Consider the following 14,710-nt stretch of genomic DNA (forward strand, 5'->3'; position numbering starts at 1 on the left):
GTTAATGAGTTATTCAAATGTATTTTCTTATTTGAATAATGTAATAAGTAGTATTTCATTCCAAACTCTACTATAAACATAGTCTAGGATGGAGTACATGGAGGTATTGAAATGTGTTACTAATAGTGAAGTAACGAAATCTGTAAGATTGTAATTGGACCAGAATAATGAAAGCAGTATACATTTAATGTAGGCTACAAAAGAAAGTCTTGGTCAAGTGGCTGACTTGTCCCAGCAAATTGGTATTCCATGTACATTTATAATACATCAAGCAGAAGAAATGTATACAAGTTGAAAAATGTATATGTAGTTAACATTACTGATAAAGTACTGGTAAAGTTTTACCAATTGTTAATTTTGAGTGAAGGACAGTATTAAATGATGTTGGAAATACTGTGTATAACCAAACTACATTAGTATTTTCCACACCTCTTGTTTTAGAAATGCAGACATGGGAGAGGAACTGCAGACAGGATGCCGTGCCACATTCACTCTCAGCAGTAGCTGCAAATGCATCAAGAGCAATTTCAGTTAACACCTGCCTTGCTAGAACAAACTGTCAACTACTTGGCCTACAAGTCCATTTACTGTTTATTTTTGAGTCACTCGTTACATGGTACTGAGTTGCCTCTTTAATTGAATGTACACAACAATGTACATTGTAAATGTAACACTAATGTACTGCATATATTTTTATGTTACTTTAACTTAAAAATTTAAATAACTTCAAATTGATTTTATAGGTAATGTCAGCTTTTTAAAGCCTTCACTTAAAATAGTAGGTTGAATTAACTTACAAAACCAAGTTGTTTTAACTTCATGCTGCATTTTTTACAGTGCACATCAACATATATTTTTTTTTGACATATTCCAATTGTAAGCATACAGTCATTTACTGTTGCTATTTAACTATGTTATCTAATTTGAATGTGTTTATAAAATCCGCAAAACCAACTAGCAATATCTCTCTGGAGAATGTGAGTGGCACAGTGTGAAATAGCAGAAGTAGGAGTTTAAAAAAGCGGTAAAGTGCTGTTTGCTCCCCCACAGGAAACTACAGACATGATAAACCAATGAGCGTGAGCTAACACAGAAACAGAAAGTAGGATAAGACAGTTACGGATTTAAAAACATAAAGGTAGAAATTCTAAACAAAGTTTTGTAGGTAATGGGTTGCATAAGGAAGAGGTTGGAGTGATCTAAATGGAGAAAAATGGGGAGTCTGTCTGCTGAAATCATCCAGCACATGATTTAAGATCATGTCTGTGGGTTTATGTGTGTTCCTGTCATCCATTTATGTATAGACACATGGGTAACTCATTTAACAAGGTAAGAGACTCTTGTTATTGAACGGTAGGATGCATTTGTACAGTTGTATCTATAGCTTTGTGTTAAACTTTGTTAACCGTGATATACCGTTATGAAACCTTTACTAGTCTACTAAGTAAAAATGAAAATAAAATATATTGAGCAGTGCAGTACTGTATGTGATGATGGTGTACTTACAGAGGCAGGAACTGCATTCATTTTAGGCAGCAAAAAAATCTGATGAATACTTTAGTCCTGTTCACCTTTACAGGATCTGAGCATAAGTCACATGAATTTTAATTTCTGCTCATGCTTGTCACATGATTGTGATAAATATGCTAGAATCTATAGCAAAAATCCATACAATTGCACTTTTTTACAAAAAACATGTTTCACTTATAAATTGACAGGAGGGTGATTTATTACACATTTAATTCTCAAAAACATCCGAGTCACGTTTTTCAGTTAAATTAACCAAATGCGTCAAAAATGATAGGAGCAAAGTCCACCTTTGGTTTCCCTTTAACTTCTTACACTGTGAGGCTATTTTGGGGATTTTCGCCTGGATTTGGCTTACCCAATTTCAAAAGCTTCACATACCCACATGCAGAGGTGTACATCCAAAAGTTTGGTATCATTTTACAGGAAACCATTTCATAAAACACTGTTGAAAGTGCTAAACATGGTGGTATGTGTTGTCAGTCCTCTAATAAACTTCTAAAGTCTGTATTTAAAAGTATATAACTCTGGCCCTGAGTAGTAACGAAACATGCAGCCAGTTTTGTTTGATTTCAGCAATTGTCAGCTTACAGAGGAAAAAGGAATTTTTCTCTATCATAGTAAATGCAAAAGTTATTTTACTCCAACTGATGGGAGGAATAATACCCTTTTTGTATTTAATTTCCACCTAAAAATAAAAAGTGTCCCCATAACCACATATAGTGGAATAAATGCTATTTCTTTATATCATTTTACAGAAAACCCTTTGAAGTTACATAAAAAGCTGGCTGTTTGTGACAAATATTGTTATTTATGTTGATTTTCATATGATGAAACACCAAATTTTATCTTTTTATGTTGTAAACACTGTTTTTGAAAGTGGATAACTCTGGTTCTGTGTGCTCTAGCAGACTGCTGACAGTTCTGGGCTGCGTTCTCCGAAACTACCTTAACGCTACGTCGTTCTTAAGTTGTACCTTAAGCTGTACCTTATCGCTAATACGCGTTTTCCGAAACGTTCTTAGTTACGTATCACTTCTGTAAGTCATACGTTCGTAAGGTTGGTCTGGAGCGCTCTTAGCTATACCTTATCCCACATGACTCCACTAGGGGCCATCACTTTCATAAAAGCTTACATTGCAGTCTATATAACTAAATATTTGTAAAAAATATACTCCGTGTTTAATTAGGCAAATATTGATGGTTGTTAGATTTTTAATTATGTTTTCCAAAGGGACATCAACTGCGAACTATTAAAAGCTACAGGCTTAAGAAACTATTTAAAAAATATATTTTGGGTGATAGAGTTGGTGAAACTGGCAGCTGTACAGCGAATCCTACGATTTCATTTGTGCATTTCATATCCGTTAAATCATAGTCTACCGGCAAGTATTTTAGCTGCATAAATAAATCGGGTAAAATAAAAAATATAAAACTAATTAGGATTGTTAATGTTAATTCGACTTTGCATCGAAGTTTTTTAATGTTTTATAACTTTGAGGCAACTGCATGCCATATTCTTTATAAACATTCAAAACAAACTCCGCACTTGCTTATAGTCTCCTAAGGTCAACACAATTTCCACATTAAAACTAATCAAAGCTAAAATCTAAAGTAATCATAATATATATTTATTTATTATATAATATATATATATATATATATATATATATATATATATATATATATATATATATATATATATATTTTATATGTTATATTTGAGGTAGACAGACAGGCTCCAGAAATGCGTCCATTAAGCTTTATCCGCATTGTAAGGACGCTGCTTGCGCATCCACTGTCCAAGCACAATAAACGCATGAACTAATGAACAACAACAGTTTGTTTTTATATATTTTAAGGGTAATGCACAACCAATTACTTGCACGACCCACTTTATTCCCCTGTGCAACGCACTTATTGGGAACCCCTAATATAAATAATCCTTTCAATTGAAGGCATAGCGGATGAATTAGAGCAGTTTAAACATGATACGTTTGGAAATAAAGTTGTGGGTTTTGCACGGGTTTGATATAAAATATAGAAGGTTGAATTTAGTTGTTTGCAATTTGAAATATTTTTAACAGATATTCCTAATAAATTGAACTTGAACTATTTCTAAAATGTTTCTTTTATAAAGAACACCGCTATCTCATAACGTAGCGAAACCTATTACATAAAGTGAATAATTGATTGTCGAGCAATCGATATGAACCTATTCAGAACCTCCACCACGTACAGCACCCGCTAAGGTCGAACTTAAGAAGGTTTACCTTAAGCAACATCCTAAGGTATAGTTCGGAGAACACACGTAGGAAAGGTATACCTGTAGTTAAGGTGTACCTTTTGAGTCTTCGTAGTGCGCTAAGAGAGAACGTTATCGGAGAACGCACCCCAGGTTGTTACCAGCAGCAGACAGTAAACACCCAAAAAAAGAATGATCTCTTTAGCATGTCGAATTCAAAAGTTATTCTTATTGTACTGAAGGGTGTGAAAATAAATTTTTCATATAACATTTTTTTTGAACATATAATAAATAGCAAGGAAATATTCATGCACACAACCAAAGAAAATGCTGTGAATGGACTCATTTTTTAGAGTAGGACCTAAGATAAAAGATGGTGTAGCATTTGTGGCTATCTGTGCTATCTGAGGCAGTTCCCACTCAAGTTTCACATACGTTTACAAAGGAGGATTTTTTACTTCATTATTCATTTGATGATTGTTGGATATGTGATGATAATAGAAGAAATTCCCAGATAACAGAAAAAGTTCTAAGAATGTTCGCTGAAAGTTCCCAATGTCCCATAAAACGTTCTGCCAACGTAAAAAGTTTTATTGACGTTCTAAGAACGTTTTTGTGTTGTCTGAACGTTAGAGGAATGTTACATTTTACCATTTTTAAACGTTATGACAATGTCATGTTTTAATGTTCACACAATGTTTAAAACAACAACTATATTTCTATATTGACTTGTTTGATTGTTATGTTAATGATAGAGAAACATTGCATTTTTTATTTTAAAACTTAACTTATTATAAAACATTATTTCGGAATGTTCTCTAAAAATATTGCTGTACAAAACACAATTCACTTATTAGGTATAGATGTTGATGGTTTGTTTCATTTTAAGTCACCATTGTTGTGATTAGTGTTTGTTTTAGCTGGACTCTTGACTTTTTGCTTGCTAGCTTATGTTAACTTTGTCTTAATACATCACATTTGTTATGAACATGTAACGTTAATAGTGTAATTCTGTGGTGGTTGGTGGTAAAGATCATCGAATTAGTTTACTAATCAAAAGTTTATTTTTTGTCAATAATGTATATAAGATCCAGCACTTCCACAGCAGTTTGTCATTATGGAGTTTTAGAAACGTTGGCCAAAAAATATCCGCTGTATAACTGGGAAGCACAAACATCAAGAATCAGAGTATGAATCTCAACCATGGTGACAAAGAAAAATGTAAAAAAAATCATTATTTATCCATGCTGCAGTGCATGTTGGGAGTCCTGAATGAGATTTGTAATTTGTTGATACCCAGCATGCATTGCAGCATAAAGTTTTTTATTTAATTGTCACCATGGTTGAGATTCATACTCTGACTCTTGATGTTTGTGCGTCCCAATCATACAGCGGATATTTTTTGTCCAAAGTTTCTAAAACTCCTAAATGACAAACTGCTGTGAAAGTGCTGGATCTCATATACATTATTGACAGAAAATAAACTTTTGATTAGTAAATTAATTAAAATGAAAAATGGTGACTTAGTAAAATGGTGACTTAAAATGAAACAGAACATCAACATTTAAACCTAATAAGTGAATTGTGTTTTCTACAGCAATATATTTACTGAACATTCAGAAATAATGTTTTATAACAGTTTTAAAATAATAAAATGCAAAGTTTCTCTATCATTAACACAACAAGCAAATAAGTTAATATAATAATAAGTAATAAACAGTTGTTGTTTTAAACATTGTGTGAACATTAAAACATAAATGGTAAATGGACTGCATTTATATAGCGCTTTTAACAGACCTATGGCCATCCAAAGCGCTTTACAATTTTGCCTCACATTCACCCATTCACTCCCACATTCATACACCGACGGCGGACATTGTCATAATGTTTAAAATGGTAAAATGTAACGTTCCTCTAACATTCAGACAACACAAAAACGTTCTTAGAACGTCAAGAACACTGGACACTATTTACGTTTGCAGAACGTTTTTGGGAATGTTGGGAAATTTCAGGGAACATTCTTAGAACTTTTTTCTTTAAGCTGGGAAAATAAGGATGTACCCTTAATCCTGAGAGTGAGAGCTTTCATTATATATAAGACTTGTCCATGTTTGTCATACTTGAAAAATATAAAATATGTGAATATTAAATTATATAAAAAATATGGGGGGAGTGATAGTGTACATTAAGTGTAAATAACTTTGTGACAGTAAAAGATTTCTCAAAGTGATGCATATCTGCAGAAAGTAGAGATTCTAAGCTTTCAAACAGTATCTCATATGTGGTACTGGGTCCATGACAGACCAATAAAAATTAAAGGAATATTTTATTTTTAAGTCATAATAATTAATTTTGGACCCGGGACAGGGTCCACAGAGTTAAATTGGTTAAAGAGCCTCTATTATGCTTTTCCTAATTTTACATTTTCTTTACTAGGCCTGGCAAACTCGACTCCTTTTAAGGATCCGGGTTATTGTGAGTCACTCACTAAAGTGATCCGGGTTGTGTGAGTCACTTGAATCACTTGAGTCAGTATTGCTAAATCGCCAAGGAAACTTAGTACAGACCCACTTGTAACCGGCTGATCCACGCGACTCGAGAATCTCAGAGCCGGAAACATTGCAGACTAGCAGATCATGGCACTCGCTCTACAGATCCACTAACCGGCTGATTCGCGTGGATCAGCCGGAGCCGGTTAGTGGATCTATAGAGCGACTGCAGTCTCCTCAAAAGCAAATTCACAACAAAAGCCTTTCACTTCTGAGATAACATGCTTATAAGTTTTAGGTTTGGTGTGTATGGTCGACCATTAAAAAAATAGGCCTAATAATAATAGCTTAATAATATAGAAAAAAAACTGTGTCCTGCTTATGTGCCCCCAGAGCCGGAGAGACAGTTTGCACGGATCAGCCGGTTACGAGTTGAGAGATTCTCGAGTCAGAGCAGATTCGCAGGTCTCTCGAGTTTCCAATGTTTCCGGCTCTGAGTGAAAATCTCGGGTCAGTTCTCGCGCAGATCAGCCGGTTACGAGTGGATCTGTAGTGCGAGCGAAGTCTCTTGGACTTCAGCGAACGCTCGATTTAGTCCATCAGTTAGTTCTGTAACCATTGAATGTGGACATGTTACATGTTTGTGGTATTTTGCTGCAGACTCACTTATGTCTCAGTTCGCGTGCAGTTCTGTTGATTACGATTCAGCTAAGCCTGCCCTGTGATGAGATAACAACCAGTGCATTTCATTATAATTATTCTATCCCTTAACATGTATAAAACGAATACAAAACTCTGAAACTTCATGTCCACATCGTGCTTGTCAGTGCGTGAAGTGGGAAATAATTCTGGTACTCTCTTGTGCACCATTGACATAGATAAAATAATAAACCCCATAGAGATCTTTTTTTATTGCATTTTTCATTCATTTTCCATCACAACAAACATACGCATGAAAGCATATAAACTCATGTCACTCTATCTACCCACCTTCACCTCCCCTCCCACCCAAATTACCCCACGGTCTCTTTACAATAGGGTACATATGGCACAGAAAGGTTACAAAGAAAACAAAGTCACAGGAATTGTAAAATTAAAAAGGAGCACTTTAAAAAAAGACAACATCTTAGCCCTGCCCACCACATTTTGAAGATGGGAAGATCGGTCTGGGTTTTTTCCGTTGAGGAGCTACTATGCTCGACCCAAAGCTGGTCGACCAATCAAATTGTGAGGGCGGGCTTTATACAATGATGGACAGATGATCAACAGTAACGTAATCAACCATGTCACCAAAGAGCGTGTGTGTTGAATCTGTTTACAGCGAAATGGCTGCCGCTGGAGAATTCAGATGTGTGGATTCTGACATTGAGTCTGTTCTAAAAGATATCGACAGAGCATTGATTTTAAAAGAGGAACAGAGAAACGCGAGCAAGGCATTTGTTTATGTTTTTGCCGTCCTTCCTACGGGATTCGGCAAAAGTTGGTTGCACTTATGGAGGCCAAAGTTAAAGAAGCAACTGTGTCACAGTGATGCAAATGTAATATAAATGAAATGTTGTAAACATAGTAGGTGTTGATGTACGTTCGCTTATTCAAACTTAGTATAAAATGTTAATCACAATGATGTTAGTGTCATTGTAGCGAAATAACTACCAGTTCAGTCAAGCTGCAAAAGACGACATTTCAACATACGTCACACACTCCGTTGCTCTGATAGGTCATAGGTCTATCCAATTGAGTGGAGAGTACGGTGTACATTTTAGGACATCCTCAGATGTCAGAGTCAGGTGTCAGACATCAGATGAAAAGACATCAGGTCTCAGAAAAACCGATGTCAAGTTTACGAAATTGCACAATAATTTCTCAGACATCAGATGAAAAGGAGTCAGGTCTCAGAAAAACCGCTATCAGAAAAAAACGGAGTCAGACGAAAAGGTCTCAGATGAAAAGTGATCAGAGTCAGGTATCAGACATCATACAAAAAAGTCAGGTCTCAGGAAAACCGCTGTCAGAAGAAACGGTGTCATACGAAAAAGCCTCAGATGAAAAGTTATCAGAGTCAGGTATCAGACATCAGATGAAAAAAGTCAGGTCTCAGGAAAACCGCTGTCAGAAAAAATGGTGTCAGACGAAAAAGCCTCAGATGAAAAATTATCAGAGTCAGGTATCAGACATCAGATGAAAAGGAGTCAGGTCTCGGTCAAAAAAGCATCGGACAAAACGGCACCAGAAGATTTTACACGTGCCCCCACCCCTTCACATGACATCACTATCGCAAACTTGCCGGAAATTAATAAAGACTTATGAGGGCACTTTTGTTTCTTTAACTGTGTATTTAATTGTAGCCTTGACATAATTGTTGTTGTTGTTCCTTTTCTCACTCACCTCTGATGATTCACACTAACAATGATTTATTTAAACACGATTTTACACATGATCACGCCTTTTCGCGTGACGTCACTATAAAGATATTTATATTTTTTTACTGTCTTTATCTATCCCTACAGTTTCTTAACTGTATAACGTGTTGCAGGACGATTTATTTATAACGCAGAATTAAATGCTGTTAACATCTGTCTCTTGCTCGCTCGCTCTCTCTCGCTCTCTCTCACTCTTAAAATTAACATTTTAAGCTGGCTAGAACATTATTACAATAACTATGTTGCCGGTATATAATTGATTTATTTGTGTTAGTTTATAACACAGCTACCACAGTCAAATTCGTTTTTTAAATAACATAAGATGTTAAGCGACTTTGTCATTGTACTATTTTATTTTTGTTGAGTTTTCGTTAAGAATAATAATGAATAAGCATTTTTAAAAATCATTTTATTCAAGAAATGAAAACATTCAATAATAACTTTGAATAACTTCAAAAAGGTTTTAGAATAGATTTTAAACAAAATATGTTGGCCTATTTTGATATTTTAAAATGTAGGCCTATTCCGATGCAAAAAGGGAGCGCCCAAGCTATAGGTTCAGGGTTTTCTCCCAAGGTTTTTTCCTCCTAGGACTTTTCCGCTGGCTAAAAGTCAGGTTTTTCTCCTAGGGGGGTTTTCAACCTGGGTAGTCAGCCGTCATTGGCTTAACTTAGCTGCGTATGCTATTTGTATTATGTTATGCTATCTGTCGATTTTTCTGTGTTTCCCTGCTTCTATTAATGTAAAGCTGCTTTGAAACAATTACCAATTGTGAAAAGCATTATATAAATAAAATTAGATTGAATTGAATAGTTCGTCACCTTTTCAAAAAATATTTAAAAATATAGCAAAATTGTTTCGCAGTGTTTAACATGCATAAAAATGTTACAGAACATGTGCTTTATTAACTCTTTTACCGCCAGCATTTTTCATGATTTTCACAAAAGTTTAATGCCTTCCAGAAAATGCTCCTTTTTAAATATATAAACATACAATAAATGAATTAAAAGAACAGACCCTCTGCTTTCAAACAAAATAATCCGTTTCATCCTACCTTCATGTGTTCTGTTTTTATTACCTCTCAAATATGTGTAGGTTTTATCAAAAACACCAAATTTTGAGTAAAAAGCTGAGATAATTCCATTTTTGTGAAGGACTTTTGATAGAGATCATATGCAGAGCGATCTTTAAAACATAAACGGACATACAGCTGTTTGCCCTAGGGCAATACTTCCGGGTTTTAAAAGTTGCGGAATAGCATCACCTGGTGGATATTGCGGTATTGCAGATTGACAAGATAACTCGTCAATGGCGGGGAAAGAGTTAAATGTCGCACTTTTATAAATGAGGCCCCAGATCATTACTTTGGGCAATATACTAAACCAGGTGCCTCATTTATAAAAGTGCGACGTAGGAACTATCCTACATTTCATCTAAGACCATTTCTGAAATGATCGTACGTGTGATTCAGAGAAAAGGAGCATATGCACAAAAAAAACGTGCATACACCTCTTTTTCAGATGTGCAGTTTATAAATCACAAATGATCTTAAAATTGTGCGCAGCCGAATGCTCTTAGAACTCCGCCTTGTAAACGCCCCTTATTTAATTCATTAGCATATAAATATTAAATTATCAAAGGCCAAATTCTCTGACTGCTACAATGGCAGTGGTCAAAAAACATCTTTGTTGTGGATTGCTTAAGTTTTTAATATTTCTAAATTCTAACATGAAAACTTTATTGACATCACTCGAGTTAAGGCGATTATAAGTGGACCTTTCAATTCATGTGTTTTATTTTACTTTACAATAAGGTTCATTAGTTAACATAAGTTAATGTATTAACTAACATGAACAAACAATGATCAATACATTTGTTACAGCATTTATTAATCTTTGTTAATGTTAGTTAATAGAAATAAAGGTTTAATTGTTTGTCCATGTTAAAACGATTGAATTCGCATTCACAGTGAATTAACTAATGTTAACAAGATTTTAATGAAGTATTAGTAATTGTTGAAATTAACATTAACAAGGATTAATAAATGCTGTATAAGTGCAGTTCATTATTAGTTAATGTTAACTAACGTAGTTAACTAATGAACCTTATTGTAAAGTGTTACCCATTTAAATATATTTTTTACATGTAAACGTAATATTTGTGTCTTAAAAGTTTTGTTTCAGTTTGCCTCCTGCACGGCGGTGTAAAATTAAGAGATTTTTCGACTTTAAAATTTAAAGATCGTATCATAAACTGTCTGAATATATTCCATTAGCCTGGTAATACCATCCTCTGCTATTTTGCTTCGCTTCATAGACAGAGTCTGGCTGGGCATCATTGACAATCGTTTTCCTTCTCGTGGGAGGGGCTTGTCTGAAGTTTAAAATCATTGGTCTAAACGTAAGCCAATCACACATAACATTTGGATATGATGTGCTTAATGTGCCGGATCAGCCGCATCGAATCTCTGCTGTAAAATACACGTAGGATGTGAAAACAAACCCATCGAGCGAAATACCAGAGTTAACATGGCTATGAACGACTTTAGCAGATTATGTAAAGTAAATCGGGCCAGAGCTAGTTGAACACTATCCTTACGGTGGCTTTCCACTCACGTCTAACGGGAGGAACACCCCTCTCTCCTCTCAAACTCTTCCACCAGACAACCATAACCATATGTAAATTAAATCTCCCTACCTTATTTTCTGGTTAATCAGGAATGTCACCAAAGAATGTTTGCCCACGCGTCCTCCACCATTAACTGTGAACAATATAATTCCCTTCCATGATTTCTCGATCGTTGTGCACGTCAAGCTGTGCTGCACACAGTTTCTCGCTGACGATCGGTAAAGTTGATAAATTAAACTTTTCCAAAAACTTGTCGGGAGTAGGGCAACAACATAATCTCCATTCAAATGTTTAACAAACACTTGTCTTGTTCGGGTTTAAGTTGGCAAGTGCCGGTTCTCCACAACAGAGCAAATAGCTTTCTGTGTCTCCATGTCCACAACAAACTACAACCGTGATTCGGCGTTTAGCGTCTACGTCACGGCTCTCAGCCCGCCCTCTGTTCGTTGATTGGACGGTCGTTTTGAGACCGGAGGAAAACGGTTTGAATGGGAGGTATCTCAGACTGAGTACAGAAGCGTAATGAAATTTAGCGGAAGTACGAAGTCTGACGTAGTCAGGCTAATATTCCATATGGATTCATTTGGATTTACAGATGTTTAACATTAAAATCGATGCATGGGAATAATTTATATGAATATAAATTTTAAATACCCATCACTCTTAAATGTCGCATGTCCCTTATTGTAGGCTACATTGAGGCTTTAAAATGCAGTTCCTTTCACGTCCTTTTAATCATTGAATTCGTTTTTTATTTTCATTTAATAAGCACGTTGTGTAACATTTACATGTGCGTTGAACACCGTGAAACAATTTTGCTATTTTTTTATACTTTGAAGAACTAGAAAATCGTTTCCTGAACTAATGGACACATTTTTTTGCATCGGAATAGCCATACATTTTAAAATATCAAAATAGGCCAACATATTTTGTTTAGAATATATTCTAAAACCTTGTTAAATTATTTTGGAGTAGTATGCCTTTCCTTCTTGTTCATTTTCTGTGTGCATTATTGTTGCATGTTTTTTATTATGTTCCTATTCTGAATAAACCAACAGCGCAGTTTACATGCTTCGTCCTTGTTGCATTAGTTTATTAAGATAATTCTGAACAGATTTCTGTAGTTCAAACAACTCTGAATTGTAGTTGAGAACGTCATGGCGCACTATTAAAACATTGTCGAGTTTAAATTGGTCTCGGGCTTATAATTACAGTCATGCGCGTAATTTGCACGGGGGTTATGGGGGTCATGACCCCCGCAAAAATCAAATCCATATTCCGAATGAACACTTTTGTTCGTTTTCTTTATTAATTTCATTTGCCAGCAATAAAGGACACTGAAAGGCAGCCAGTCGTGCCAGACAACGATTTTTCAAAAGAGGAAAAATCCTGACCAAACGGAGGTACACACGCGCGAACACACGGTGAACAGTGCAATTTTTAGCCTTTCATTGATAAAACTAAAGTTGATCTCCGTAGTTTCATTTTGAAAGCGTGTGAAAGTTGCGCAATCCTATTTCATCAATTGAGCTGAAAATTCAGAGAAAGCTCTAACATGTACACGTAAAAACACTGTGCAGCATGTTTACTTTTTTTACATATAAACTCATCATTACTCCCGCTCGCATTTGAATGACAGCAGAGAGACTCGCCCACCGTCTCGACAGACCACCCTCACAGTATTCAGGACAGAAGCGGTCGAAAGTGCACAAAAGAGACGGATTTAAATACCAGGTGTAAACGTGATGTGTTTCTCTCGTCCACATGTGATCTGATCGATGAAAACACATCTTAATACCAAGTGTAAACAGACCCCAGGTTACGCACAACTATGACACAGCAGAGGCTGTACCATGTTGCAGTTTGTCACATCCATCAGGACAAATTGGACCTCTTAACTAATTAGTCAGTGTGTGCACAGTTGATTTCTTTTACACTGAGACGTAAACAGGTGTTTGGTGTTTTTATCTGAATGGTATGTGTGTTAAGTTGCAGCCTAATATGTTGTAACATACCTTAAATGTGATTTACAGATAGGCCTTCTTTTACATGCTTTTGTTTAGATTTTGTTAGTGGATGGTGAGTTTGGTGATGCCCAACAATATTTGAAATCTGTTCTGAATAAAGGTGCAAGCTGCACTTCAGTGTGCCACCCTGTATTGTGTAATGTATTGAGAGTTGAATTGTTCATAATAGATTTGCTGCATGTAGGTGGCAATACACTGATGAAATTGATTAATCTTTAAGTTCTTGTTTCTTTTTTGATAAAATATTGAACAAACAAAAAATGTGGAAACTGCCACCGCTGGCTAGTGCTTAAACACTTAATTTAACTACTGTGTCATTATGGCATAAATAGTCAAGTGAACATCTGAATTTACGTTAGGTAGTCTAAATCAGTAAAAGTATCACAATGTATTTCTAATACAGGAACGGCAAATTAGCATGTTACCCACAAGAAAATAATTCAATAAATAAATAAATAACTAAATATGCCGCAAGTTTAACCTCCCTAATGGTAGACCCAAAGTTACGCCCTTGATTACAGTTAATTTGTCGGTCGGGCCGGGCTCGGACACAACGTGCAGGGGGCTGCGGTTATGTTTCTTTGGGCCCAATAAGCTCTAATACAGATGATGCTGACGCTGTAAAAGTTTCGAATATGCCTACCTGCAATACTGCAATATTGCCACAAGGAAACTTGCGCACATCAAGTCGGAACCTGACGTGGAGGTAAGTACTTTTCCACGTCAAAGACGAGTTTTATAAATCTGAGCGATGGAGTGGATTTGAGCGTACGCACGGTCTAAGATCAAATCTGTGCGTAAAAACGCTTTATAAATGAGGCCCCAGATTTGTAATGTAGAGATACATGCCAAGTTCACCCAAGCTGTGGACAATTCTAGCATTATAATGTCCCTGAAGTTAAAACAACCACTTGCGTGCATCTAGGGAGTGAGGTGGAAGCCAGTGTTGTGCTAGCAGTTTCTTTACTGATGTTAAACCAGCCAGCCAGACAATTTTTTGCAACTTAGAGAAATCCAAATGAGAATTGTCATTCGGTAATAATACAGAGGGGATCATCTGTATAGGACATTCAATAATTTTGGATAAAATAGCACATATCTCCTTCCAAAATCTTTGAACTTTCCCACATTTCCACACCATATGGAAAAAGGATCCAAGTTGTTGGTCAGGACATTTATCACAAAAGGGGTTAAAGGTGGAGTCAGTACGAAATCTTTCAAGTGGGGTCAAATAAGTTCGGTGACTGAAATTATAATGGATCGTTTGGTGATTGGGATTTCTAGATGAAGAAAAAGAAAATTATGATGTTCTGCCAAACTCTTTTCCAGTCTGTAATACGTTCCTCTTGTTCGCAGTCTCTTTCCCATGTACAC

At 35.7% G+C, this 14,710-nt stretch overlaps 1 protein-coding gene across 1 annotated transcript in view; it reads left to right on the forward strand.

Moving 5' to 3' along the window:
* The first annotated feature begins 1,070 nt into the window (after nt 1–1,070).
* gpr174 (G protein-coupled receptor 174) overlaps nt 1,071–14,710 on the forward strand; it is a 37,320-nt gene continuing 23,680 nt past the window's right edge. Inside the window, exon 1 of the mRNA XM_055178346.2 lies at nt 1,071–1,329. The gene's annotated coding sequence lies outside the window, so the exon portion shown is untranslated. The remainder of the gene's footprint in view (nt 1,330–14,710) is intronic.

This window comes from Misgurnus anguillicaudatus, chromosome 16 (genome assembly GCF_027580225.2).
Source record: "Misgurnus anguillicaudatus chromosome 16, ASM2758022v2, whole genome shotgun sequence".
NCBI lineage: Eukaryota > Metazoa > Chordata > Actinopteri > Cypriniformes > Cobitidae > Misgurnus > Misgurnus anguillicaudatus.